Consider the following 13,593-nt stretch of genomic DNA (forward strand, 5'->3'; position numbering starts at 1 on the left):
AGTTTATCCTAAACTTTCCGTTGATCTATCCTATTAGATTTGTTATAACGCTTACAATCTCATCTCTTTATACAGAATAAAAACAACTGAAACACCTTTTGAGCGAATAATTGCATAGACAGTGTCGCACGTTTCTCCCATTGAAACAGGTTCCGTATCAGATTGCTTCATCACTTGTATCTAGTAAATGTCTTGAACGATATACTAGTTCATGTCAGTGAAAATGTAATGAAACAAGTGACATCACTAGTGACACCGTGTTATTTCAGGCATAGTCTGTCACCTGAGTAGGTCCATCGACCTTCTTTAAATATGGCAGTGATTAAATAACAGGATGGATAGCAGGATGGTATACTGGTGATGGTAGCATAGTAGGAATGTGAGAGTTAGATGGAAGGATTGCGATGAGAGGTAAAAAACGGCTTTGCCAACCTATCGTCTTACTACTGATATCCTACCAGCCTACTATACTACAATCAGAAACTGCGACGTTTACAGTGCAAACTATATCTATTATTTGACCTTGTGAGTAAGCTTATATCCCGTGATTGCCAAATAACGACCTCGTGGGAAACATTCTGACCAAGATGGGGCCAAAATTATGACCTCTAGAGTTAACAAAGTTTTGATGTCGAGCCACGGATGACGACAGAAATAGATTCTGTACTAACATTATGATCTTGACCTTTAACCCACTGACCACAAAATAAATAGAAGTCATCCACTGCCCACTGACAATCTATCCTACAAGTAAGAGTGTTAAAGATCATGGCGTTTCGAAGATATCTGCGGCAGTCGTTTGTCAATCACTATAACCTTGCCTGATGGCTCGATAATCAATCAATAGGAGTCATTCACTGCTCATGGGCTATATATCAGCCAAGTTTGAGGATCATATGTCTAGGCTTTCTTAAAATATTGAGCAGAAACAGTTTTTGTACTTTTAGTTATTATGACCTTGACCTTTGATTCACTTACTAAATATAATTGCGATCATGCACTACCCATAAGCAATGTGCTTGAAAAGTTTGAAGATGGTAGGTTTAGGTGTTCATAATTCTATGATTGTGACTTTGACCTTTGGTCACGAAATCACTACCAAGGAGCAATCTGCAGTTTAATTTTGAGGACAATACGTCGGAACATTTTTATGTCAGCAAAGAAAGGGTGAACTTGCTAAAAGACGTAAGGACGGGAGCAAGGGCGTAGCCACGGGTGTTGTTTCGGCAGCGACGGGTGCGATCACACCCCCTTTTTCCGGCAAAGTTCGCATTTTTCATTACATCCAAATACCTTTGAATTTGCATTCCTTGTTTTTTCTCGGCTCGCTCCGCTCGCCAACTTGCATTTATTTACTAATTTTACTACTTTTTATGCTGTAAACTTTGTATAAAGTATGTTGATGATCGTTTTTGTCTTAAAAGATCAAGAGACTGAGCCCCAGCAGATTTCAATAGCTTTATATTAATGCTTGAGATGTTCAATGCGGCAATATTTCTTAAGATTGGATGTATCTATCTAATTTGTCAGTAACTTTCATTAATTAGTCTTAATATTGACTCTCTTCTAGTGATACAAAGACCAAAATCTATACAACTGGGGGCAAAGATGAAATTACACTCTCATATTGCAAAAGTTGTGCTGTACATCTATATCAATAAATGTGCTCTGTATTTCTGTGAAGTGTCAAAATTGCATATAAATTTATTTGCAAACTGATAATTTTGAAACGTTAAATTATTGCAAAAATTCCGTAAATTCAGCTTGAAATGTGAGTATCTTTTTAATAAGGGTCAAATACCTCAAGAACGTGTACACAGACCGTATTTTTGTTTCACCATATTCATGTGCATGTTTATTAACAGTAACTGTTATGAGAAATTTTATAAAAATCTACACCGACAAAATATCGTAATCCCGAAATTATCAGAAATTATGATTTTCTCATAGAGGCCAATTATGAAAACTTGTGTGGGATTCAAACTTTTCAAACGTGAAGAACTACCTTAACCAGTTTCAACTCAATATTATTGTAGCTAACTAATGGTCCGAGAGCTCACGGACTTTTATTGCAACAATTGAGGCCAAAAGAAGTTTATACATTTTTGGAAACAATATTTCATATCCTCCATGAAAACCCATTTCTTAAGTGTCAAAGCCGTGCCTATCTATATTTTGTTCACTTATGTTTGTGATAGGGGTGGTAAAACTCACTTGTAAAAATTTAGGGGGTAGGGTAAAGTTTACGTCTACAATTTTTTACACTGTTTAATTACAGTAGCTATATGATTGTCATTTAATGTATATATGTCAACCAATGTCAGCAAAAAGATTCTTCAAAAAGGAATGAAGGGCAAACTTATGTATAAATCACATAAATTGGCATATTTGAAATTTATTTTTATTCTTAAAAATTAGTTTGTTATCATAAGTCACTCAGCTTTATATATGTAATGTGTATAGATCGGTCAAAGTCAGAAATTCAAATCTTATTGCAAAACGCCAAGGTCAACTCTGATAATTAAAGGTCAAATTTTATTTTCATGCAAAAATATGAAAAATGGTACATTTACTTTTCTAACGTTTTTTATTTGTATTCACATTGTTAGCCACTGAAGTTAATTCGTTTTAATGTCTGTATGTCAGGTAAAGTCAGCAGTGCAAAGGTAACCCCAAAACTGCCAAGGGTAAAGCTTATATCAAAGGTCAAAGGTCAATTAGTTGTGAAAAAAAGCATGAATAGTTTCCTTTTTGAATTATAACAGCTATTTCTGATCATTATTTGTAATTGCTCGTAATTTATTTTAATGTATATTTGTCCGACAATATCAGTAATAAAGATATCGTCTAAAATCAAAGTTCAAATGTGAGGGTCAAACGTCATTTTCAAGTAAAAGAATGAAAAAATAGCCCTTTAACTTTTCTTCTTGTTTATGATATTTTGTCGATATTAATCAACAATATCAGTTCATTTTAATGTATAAAAAGTAGGCGATATCTGGTATGCACATATTATTTCAAAAATTTCAAGGTCAACCATAATTTCAAAGGTCAAAGGTAAAAAAAGTGAATAAAATATGCAATAATATCACCTGTTTGAAAAGTTTTTATTGTTAAAAAGTATTTGTTTTGTCATTTTAGTAACTGATCGTCTTTTTCATTTTACTGTATATATGTCAGACGATGTCATGGAAGAAAAAGTAAGTTAAGGTCGAACCTGGTATTAAAGGTCAGGGGTCATTTTGTGTAAAAGATCAAATTGTAGCATACTGACTCATTACTTTGTTCAAAAGTAATAGCTCTTGTTAGAATTTTCTGTTAGCAATTTATTTTAATGTATACATGTCAAGTTAGGCCAGGAATGTAGGTTTTATCCAAATAAGGCAAAGCCAAACCTATTATCAAAGGTCAAATTTCAAATCTGCTTGAAAAATAGCCAAAAATCTAGTATTTTTGCAATGATTTTTCATTATTTTTTGAGGGTATTTAAAAACTATTACCTAAGTATTATTCATTTTAAAGTATATATAACAGATGATATCATTCTTGAATAATAATGAAAAATTAGTGAAGGTCAAATCTGAACTTAAAGGTCAAAGGATAAGGCCTTCAAACAAAACTCGCTATTATGAAAACAAAACTGGCTGGAACAAGTTGGGGAGTAAATGCAAAGATCCTCTGCAAGTATACACAGGCAACGTACGGTACATAGCAGGATAATCCCGGGGCAATGAAAACAACTCAAATAAACTAAATCGAAAAGAGAGCCAACCCTGAACCATTAGAGACAAGACGAGAGTACAAAGCTTTTGTCCATGCACAGAAGGCCATCCCACCCACTCCACTCAAAATTCGAGGGCAGAACCAAGAACAGACTGAAAAGACAGAGTCTCAACCACATCGTCAAAAAACTGCAAAAAAGGGAAAGCAGCAGCACTGGACACAGAGGCAGAGCCGCTGAGCCCAAAGAATGTGTTCCCAGACAATGTGCTCCCAAAATCAGATTGGAGGTGCCAAGAGTAGAAGAAAAGGGAAAGCAACACCAGGCTTACCAACAGTCTCTTACGCTAGAAATGATCAATAACCGCTATCCAGCACACTCTTGGATCCAAGAATATGCCAATGGATCAGTGGAAAAGGCAGTTCAAAAAGCTTGGGGTGGTGCCTTCATCAAATTTTCAGACAGCTCCTCCTTCATACTCTCTCATACAGTCGGCAAGAGATGCTCCAACTACAGATCCAGATGCAAGCCCTCACATCGGCAACACTCGAACAGTATGAGCGAGGAGAAAAGGGACAATATATTCTTAACAGACCCCAAATCAGCTCTTCAGGCTCTCTCAGCAGGTCCATCAGACAACTTAATCAGACAGCTTTTGAAAAACATCAATCTCCTGCCTGAGAACAACAATGTAGCATTTCGATAGAATCCTGCACATGTTGGTGGGCATAGCTGGAAATGAAGCTGCGCACAAACTTGCAAAGACAGGAACCAGGCAAATACAGCCCCAACCTCCAACCTCATACAGAGAAGCACTGACTCTGCGGAAGAACAGTTTTGTGTCAGACTGGAAGAACATAAATGGAGGTTACCTGTCAAATCAGGACTGTCTACACAAGCTAAACAGCGAATTAACTGTCTTCTGACTACGCACTGAAGGCTGTGGCCTGAGAAAACATATGAAGAAGCTGGGAGTTACAGATAAAGCTAAATGTCAGTGCGGATCAGAGAAACAAACACAGTTTCACATTCTTCAGAGCTGTTCCTATCTGGAAGAAGCACGCCAGGAAGTTTGGCCAACAGACATCCCATTTGAGACCAAGCCGTGGAGAGATATCAGCGACCTGCAGAATACGGTGCAGTTCATTGCCGCATCTTATCATAAAATATAAAACGGCCATTAGAAGATGGAAGGCAGTAAGGAAGTAAGTAAGTAAAGGCTAACATTAAAATAAATTAACAGCAAGTTACAACAAGATATGTTTGAACAAAAGAATAAAATAACAGTGATATCTTTTGAATTTATTACCCGAAAATGAATTTTAAACTTTAACATCAGGGCTGATCTAGACCCATGTCTTATGATATCTCCATTGTTGATTTTGATCCATATATATACATGTATGAAACCTCAAGGAATAACCATAAGATATTAATAATGACAAAATACCTTTAAACAATGAAAAGTATTGCAAAAATGCTATTTTTTGCTGTCTTTCACGCAAATTTCACCTTTTACCTTTGATATAAGCTTTACCAATCACTGTTTTTGAAATTAGATCTGCATTGCTGACATTGATTTACAAATAAACATAAGACAGAATTATTTTCAATGAACAAAATGACAAGATAATTTGTAACGAAGAAAAAATTAAAAATGCTGTACTTTGAATTTTTACATGAAAATGACATTTGACCTTTAATGTCAGGTTTGACCTTGACTTATTTTCCATTATTATTTCAACAGTGATATTGTCAGTTGTATATACTTTAAAATGAATACTAATCAGTTTTACTAGTAGTGACAGAAATAACCTACACAATAAGAATCAAAGCCTTGAAATGTCTGATGGTTGCGGGTTTTTGTTAGATTTAGTTTCTGTTTAAATGCCAGTCTATGAATGTACATGAATGAGAAACAAATACAAATTTAATGTGCCTCATATCTAAGATGAACTCTGCCTCGCCCAGATTGTGATGTAACCATGGGCTGTAATACCTTATCATTAATAGATCTTATGTAATCTAAATGGTCAGTGTGAGTGTATCCAGGTTGAATAAGAACTGCTTGTTCATTGATAATTCATCCGCACTGTTCATGAATGGGACTATTTTGTGCAGCACATGAACATCTTTTGGATGTGATTCGGAATAAAATAAAGATGCTTTGATTGTCAGAAATACACTTTAACTTTGGTAGCGGGATAAACCCGCAACCAAAATCAGTGCAAATTTCTTGTTAATTTGCGAATTTTTACACAAATTTGACCTTTGACCTTTGATAATAGGTTTGCTTTTTACTTATAATGATAAGACCTACATTGCTGACCTTGCTTGACATGTATACATAATTTAATAACAGTGAATTATAACAACAAGCTATTTTTTATCAAAGTAATGAGTAAGTATAGAAAAGGTTGTAATTTTTTATACAAAAGTGACCCCTGACCTCCAATACCAGGTTTGACCTTGACTTATTTTCTCTTCCATGACATCGTCTGACATATATACAGTAAAATGAACAACGATCAGTTACTAAAATGACAAAACAAATACTTTTAAACAATAAAAATTATTCCAAACTGGTGATATTTTTGCAACATTTTACTCACTTTTTTGACCTTTGACCTTTGAAATTACGGTTGACCTTGAAATGTTTGAAATAATATGTGCATACCAGATATCGCCTACGTTTTATACATTAAAATGAACTGATATTATTGATTAATATCGACAAAATATCATAAACAAGAAGAAAAGTTAAAGGGCTATTTTTTCATTCTTTTACTTGAAAATGACGTTTGACCCTTAAAATAACATTTAAACTTGTCTGATTTTAGACAATATCTTTATTACTGATATTATCGGACAAATATACATTAAAATAGATTACGAACAATTACAAATAATGATCAGAAATAGCTGTTATAATTCAAAAAGGAAACTATTCATGCAATTTTTCACAAAAATTTGACCTTTGATATAAGCTTTACCCTTGGCAGTTTTGGGGTTACCTTTGCACTGCTGACTTTACCTGACATACAGACATTAAAAACGAATTAACTTCAGTGACTAACAATGTGAATACAAATAAAAAACGTTAGAAAAGTAAATGTACCATTTTTCATATTTTTGCATGAAAATGAAATTTGACCTTTAGTTATCAGAGTTGACCTTGGCGTTTTGCAATAAGATTTGCATTTCTGACTTTGACCGATATATACACATTACATATATAAAGCTGAGTGACTTATGATAACTAACTAATTTTTAAGAATAAAAATAAATTTCAAATATGCCAAATTATGTGATTTATACATAAGTTTGACCTTAAATATCAAGTTTCCCCTTCATTCCTTTTTGATGAATTTCTTTTTGCTGACATTGGTTGACATATATACATTTACTGACAATCATATAGCTACTGTAATTGAACAGTGAAAAAACTGGTAGACGTAAACTTTACCCTACCCCCTAAATTTTTACAAGTGAGTTTTACCACCCCTATCACAAACATAAGTGAACAAAATATAGATAGGCACGGCTTTGACACTTAAGAAATGGGTTTTCATGGAGGATATGAAATATTGTTTCCAAAAATGTATAAACTTCTTTTGGCCTCAATTGTTGCAATAAAAGTCCGTGAGCTCTCGGACCATAATTAGTGTCTCACTTTATTTCTAATTTACTAACATGGAGATGTGCTTGTTTATTACCTATGTGCAACACATATTTAATGACACAGTCTTGCAATATACATGCCTTGTTTATTTGCTGATTTGTTGCAAACTATTGCATTTAATAAAATATTTAATCCTGATAAAAATATTTTCTTTATAAATTCAGCTGAACATACAGGCATATTGCAAAGCTGGGCCCATATTCATTCATATTTTAGTCTGAAACTTAAAATGCTACTATATTTATAAATCATTTTTTACTTTAGATGAAACTTGCCACAGGTTTAGTACATACTACAGCAATGTACTATGGAAAGTTTCAGCTGTTTAGTTAAATTGCAAAGGAGATTATGGCAAACTAAGATTTTTAGAGATTAAAATCAGAGTCTAAATTTCAGACTTAAAATGTTGATGAATATGGGTTTGGCATCTCCATAGTAGGGATTGGAACGAATATTCGAATATTCGAAAATCGGCCAAATATTCGAATACGAAAGTCAAATTCGAATATTCGTAAATTAGTGTTTTTTTTTTGTTTTTTTTTCAAATTAAGTATTGTTGATTTTCAGCAATATAAGCATGCTAATTCTGTAGAATAAAACCGTTTGTTTTGTCGTGTTTGTTTATCGCGTATCAAAAGATATCAAATCAACACCAAAATTGCAAAGCATAATTGGCAGGGGCTACCGTTACGGATAAACAGTTTGCGTATATGTGATACATGCCAAAAATTGTCTAATTAATAAGAAAATTGCAATGCATAAATGGCAGGGGTCATCGTTATGGATTAACAGTCAACAGGCGTAAATATAATGCCTTTTTATCTTTTGTTCATTTTTATTGGCGCCTGTTTAATGTAACAAATGTTAGAAATATTTTTTTAAACAATATCAAACTTGTAAATATTGGCGATATTTTTATAATATTTTGTACGACAGTTCAGACTGTCCGCAGAATCGATTTTCATCGACAGCGCCGGGGCAATCAGGTGTAATGAAGTATTTCGACCCCATAGAATAATGAGCCCCGGTCATTATTCTATAGAAAAAGTGACACCCGGTCATAGTATTATGACCTCCAGATCATAGTACTATGACTCCCCCATGTGAAGTAAACTGAACCTCCCGAAGAATATTGACTCCCATAAAAAACGACCCCCGGTCATTTGGTCAAATTTAGTGATAGCTCATGTATCTAAGGCCTAATTGCTGCATTTTATGCCCCCACTCGGGGGAGGGGGGCATATAGATTTGCCCTTGTCCGTCCGTCCTTCCGTTTGACCATTAGCCCCAGATACCATCACTTGACACAGAAATCAGAGCATTTCGCAACGGGAAAAGGGATTCTATTTCTAGACGCTGTATCTTGGTGTTTACATTTTTTCAGGAAAATAACAATTCACAATACGTTCACAAAACACACCAGTGTCAATAATCCCTGCAAACTTCGGTGTGAAGTAATTCTTCAGAAGAAAACTGCACAAGAAGCTGCTAGCATAGAACTTAGTATTAATAGAAGTTGCAATACTTAGCAGTGGAAGTAAAGTACGGTAGCGGCAACAATAGAAAGTAGTAGTAGTAGTAGTAGTAGTAGTAGTAGTGGCAGTGGCAGTGGCAGCAGCAGCAGCAGCAGAGGAATAAGTGACAGCAACAACAGCAGCAGGAGAAGAAGAGGTAGATGTACAAGAAGTATTAGTGGAAGCAGGTATAGTAGTATCAGTAGCAGCAGTTGTAGTAGTAGTAGTAGAAGTAGTAGTAGTGGAGGGTATTAGAGTTGTAGAGCTAGTAAAATTGTCCGTTAGGTTTGGTGGGGATCACTTTTTAATAGATATTATCGTCGAAAGTCTTTTTAGGAGCCGGTGTTTTACACGGAAAGAGTAATTTTTTTTAAATAGAATAATGTCCGGGAATCGATATTGTATGAGAGTTCGAATGTAGTAATTTCGGCAGTGAGTATTTTACATGGAAGGAGTCACTTTTTCTATAGAATAATAACCGGGGTCGTTATTCTATGAGATTCGAAGGGAGTCATCTTTAGGGAGTCAGTATTTTACTTGGAGGGGTCAGTTTTTCTATAGAATAATGACCGGGGGTCGTTATTCTATAGAGTTTTCAAAGGGAGTCAGTTTTTTATAAGGGGAGTCAATATTTTACAGGAAAGGAGTCACATTTTCTATAGAATAATGACCGGGGGTCCTTATTCTATGGGGGTCGAAATACTTCATTACACCGGCCGTAATTGAAATAAATGTTGAAGTAGTTTATAATAAAATCTGGAAATAACATATGACTGATGCATAAAATTTTGTTGAAGAAGGTTTAAGTCTGCCTTCATTATGTTTATCGGCTTTTTATACGTCGATTGAAAATTTTCAAAATGGCGGCAGTAATACAACAGCGCGATAAAAGGTTGCTTAGTCCTGGTATGGAATTGAGGAACAACTGTTTGTTGACAAGTATACTATCTGTGACTTTTAATACTTTAATTTAAACAAGTTTCTGTAGTAAGTACATCTATCAGCATATTCTATTCCTTATCAGCCTTGATTATACAGTTACTTGGTATTTTGTCAAAATATCCACAATCTAAAGTGAGTGCTTTATCTGAATCTCGCCCTAAATAAGCCGGAGATACATAAATTATTGAACTGTTTGGGATGCAGGCCACTAGAATTTTCAGTGATTGTGATGTTAATAGTCACTCAAAGACTGACTCTGTAGAAACGAGTCTTTTGGTGTCTCTATAAAACGTTCAGTACAGTCAATAATGGAATGTAAATCTGGCAGATCTCTGAACCGTTCAGGCTTAGAACTAATAAATGCTTCTTCATCTGAAATATAGACAAGTGAACGCAAAACTGGGAAGGATGCAAAAAGCCAGACAAGACATATCTTGGAGCACAATGATTCAGAAATATTGAAACGTTTCGCTAAGTCCTTGTTTAAAAACCCAAGTCTTAATTTCATAAGCATCATCATAAATTCACTTTTCGACGTTGGTTTACGTGCAGGTCCTAAACGAGTCTTTCGTCTGAAGTTGCGTACTTTTTTCACAACAGAAACTATTCAATTCCATCGCCTGTTTATCAATGACGATAACAGAATGTAACTTATCAAATGTATTCCTGCTTCACAGACCCGTGTAAAAATTTACACAATCGTTAATTTTCAAGGGCTTGTCTCTGAAGTTCTTTCTGAGTTTTTTTATTTTCACGTTTAAGAATTTCAATTTCTGCTTGCAGCTTTGTGATTTCTTGCTTTGTTCGTCAAATAATGTAACTGAAAAATCCAATAAACATATAGTGATTATTACTGGGATTACAATATGTGGACAAAAGTAGGGCCTAGTCTCGACCCTACAGGCTGGTGGCTCCCTATAAATAAAAGGCTGGTAGCGCCCAAGTTAAAATATTCCTAAGTTAAATAAACTACAGATAACGTTTTGCCTTCAAATAACTTTTTTAAGGGAAGCCTAAACAATAAAGATTAATTAAAGTCTGAATGAAAATAGATCTATAATGAAATATGGCAAAAAGTTGTAAGCCTATAGCAGGTTGTCCGAGACCGAAACTCTAAATTTACAGTTTTATTTCGAGTGTTTTTTTTTTCTAAGACAAAGACAGCCAAATATAGTTAACAAATACAATTGTATTACATAATATTCTGACACGACCAGATTAATTTTCTATTAAACAAAGAAGGCTGAAAATTTTGTGTTATTATACAAAAATTCATTTCTATGACGTTACAATTATTACCGTAATTACGTCATAGCGTCAAACGGCATAGCGGCGCGCCGGAAAATAAACCAACAGAAAACAAGCTAATATTTGACGGAAGTCGTAAAAGATATACTGAACAATTCTTGGTGACGTGTTAGAATCGAAATAATATATCTCATCTCATTTAGCGATTTTTGCTCTTGAATATTATTATTGTCGTTCAGACGCGTATTATTAGTCTATAGATCTATATTTCCCTCACAGCAGAACTTCAAACAATGATTTTATTCAGCGACAAATCACTGAGTGAGATATATTATTTCTTAGATATAAGTACCTTGAAGTTTCAAAAATGCGAATAATTTAAAAGTATGAATGAAATAATGTTTATAAGAGTCCTGAGAGGCAGTCTGGCTATAGGTGGGGACGGAGGCAAAGTGATATTCTTGCGTTCTAATAATTTTAAATATGCGGGATGCGTGTGAGGATGTAATACCAAACCTAAATAAGGCCAAAGTAGGAAATACCCTGACAGGTCCGTAACCGAGTTGAGGCTCCGAACTTACTTCGGTCGACCATGGCGTCATTCGGAACCCGAACATTTACTTATTTGTAAATTAAGCTAAGTGAAAACAGCCTAAGTTGGACTAAATGAAAGATGTTTTTATGATAAAATCCCAAAATGGCTGTCAAATTTTCGACCGACATAAACTTTTATCAATCTTTACACAGTCAACAATGGTGATTACATTAAAACAACGATTTGATTTAATACAGCAGGTAATTGTTGATTTAACTGTTGAATAATTCAGGCTGACATTGCGTACTTTTATAAAGAATCCCTGCGAAAGCTACAATTAAAGCTTCGCTAACAGAAACAACCACGTAACCTAATATTTTGGAATGTATAGTATAGTAAACAAATATTTAATAATGTGATTGGTTATTTGTCAATGCCTAGAAATGTTACAGAACAATGAACTGTGATTTAAAAGTAGCTGACAGATAGCCTAACAATTCTGAAATAAAAAATGAAAAGATACTGAAAGGTCGTAAAAACAGTGCATAAAACGAGAAGGTGAGGCTTCATGCCGCACAATATCATAATGACAAAGGCTTGGAACTTCGGATGAGTCTCTAGTCAATTTTACCATATGTAATTGTGTACGTTATACCACAGACAACTAATAAGAATATACACGCAAAACCATGTTTACTTTACTTGTATTTATAGGGTATAAGTAACTAAAGAAAATTTTCATGGAACCTGTACTTATGTCACTATTTGCTAAAGTTGCATACAATGACACTATATATTAAAAATAAGGCAAAGATTTATCTGTTGATGGAAGATTTACAAGTATATAAAGCACAGATTCTAGAAATATGGATCCATACCCCTATGTCGTAAACCCCGGTCCCCGGGGTAAACTGTTCAACGAGGACCTTAATGTGGTTCCTCGCAAGTGTCTTATTACTCGGGTTCTGAGGTTAAATGTTCAGGATGACCGACTCCACTGGCTTAATTATATCAAGGAAAAGCCAGGATTCCTTATAAAACCACGTTCTGAGTTATTTCAAAGTTCTTATAATGCTAAGTAATGCTAAGTGCTGTAATAATATGTTTAATTATTATCACACCACTTAGATTATAAATAGGAAAAGTCAACGCATATGTAAGATTTAAAGAAGACACAAGATTAAGTCCGGTTTTATAAATCTATCAAAAAATCTACATTCAACTAATAACCACACATTCACAACTACAAAGATCTAAGGTATATCTACTAATAAACTTCTACAATTAATATATACACCAATTCTGAAATTTACTTCAATAAAAAATATACATCAGTATCAAAATTCCACAACTATTCCATATAAAATGCACATAAAGTTCAGTATTTTTTAAACAAATAAATTGAACATAAAACTCCAAAATTCTAATTTGTTCTCCACAAAATATAAAGTCCAAAGTTTCTAAATTGGCTCTAAATTTCCAATAATATCTAATCTAAGAAGAAGTGTTAAATCCAAAAGTGTAAACTGGAAGAGTCAAGAAATAACTGATAAGCCCATATTTATGGAGAAACACAAAAATGCTGCAATCTGATTGGTTAATGATATTTTCTCAAATATGCAAAACTTTTCTCATCAAATACACTACATCTTATCAGTATATTTCAAATTACAAATAATGATTTAAAAGTACTTAAATTAGGTGTCAAAGAATTGACAAAGAGATGACACAATATCTCCCGAAAAATCTAAAATGCCCGCCAAAGTTTGGTTTTCACATCTAAGGACCATTTTTAAAGGAATACAAGAGAACAAGGCATCTAAAAATCTACAAAATTTAATATAACTGAAATATAGAATCCTTTACATAACACTGAACAATATCTCTAAATGTTTTTAATAAATCATTTTCATTGGTAAGCTCCATAGTCCGTTTTATTTGACCTGTCGGG

This window comes from Mercenaria mercenaria, chromosome 10, assembly GCF_021730395.1.
Source record: "Mercenaria mercenaria strain notata chromosome 10, MADL_Memer_1, whole genome shotgun sequence".
NCBI classification, from domain to species: Eukaryota; Metazoa; Mollusca; class Bivalvia; order Venerida; family Veneridae; genus Mercenaria; species Mercenaria mercenaria.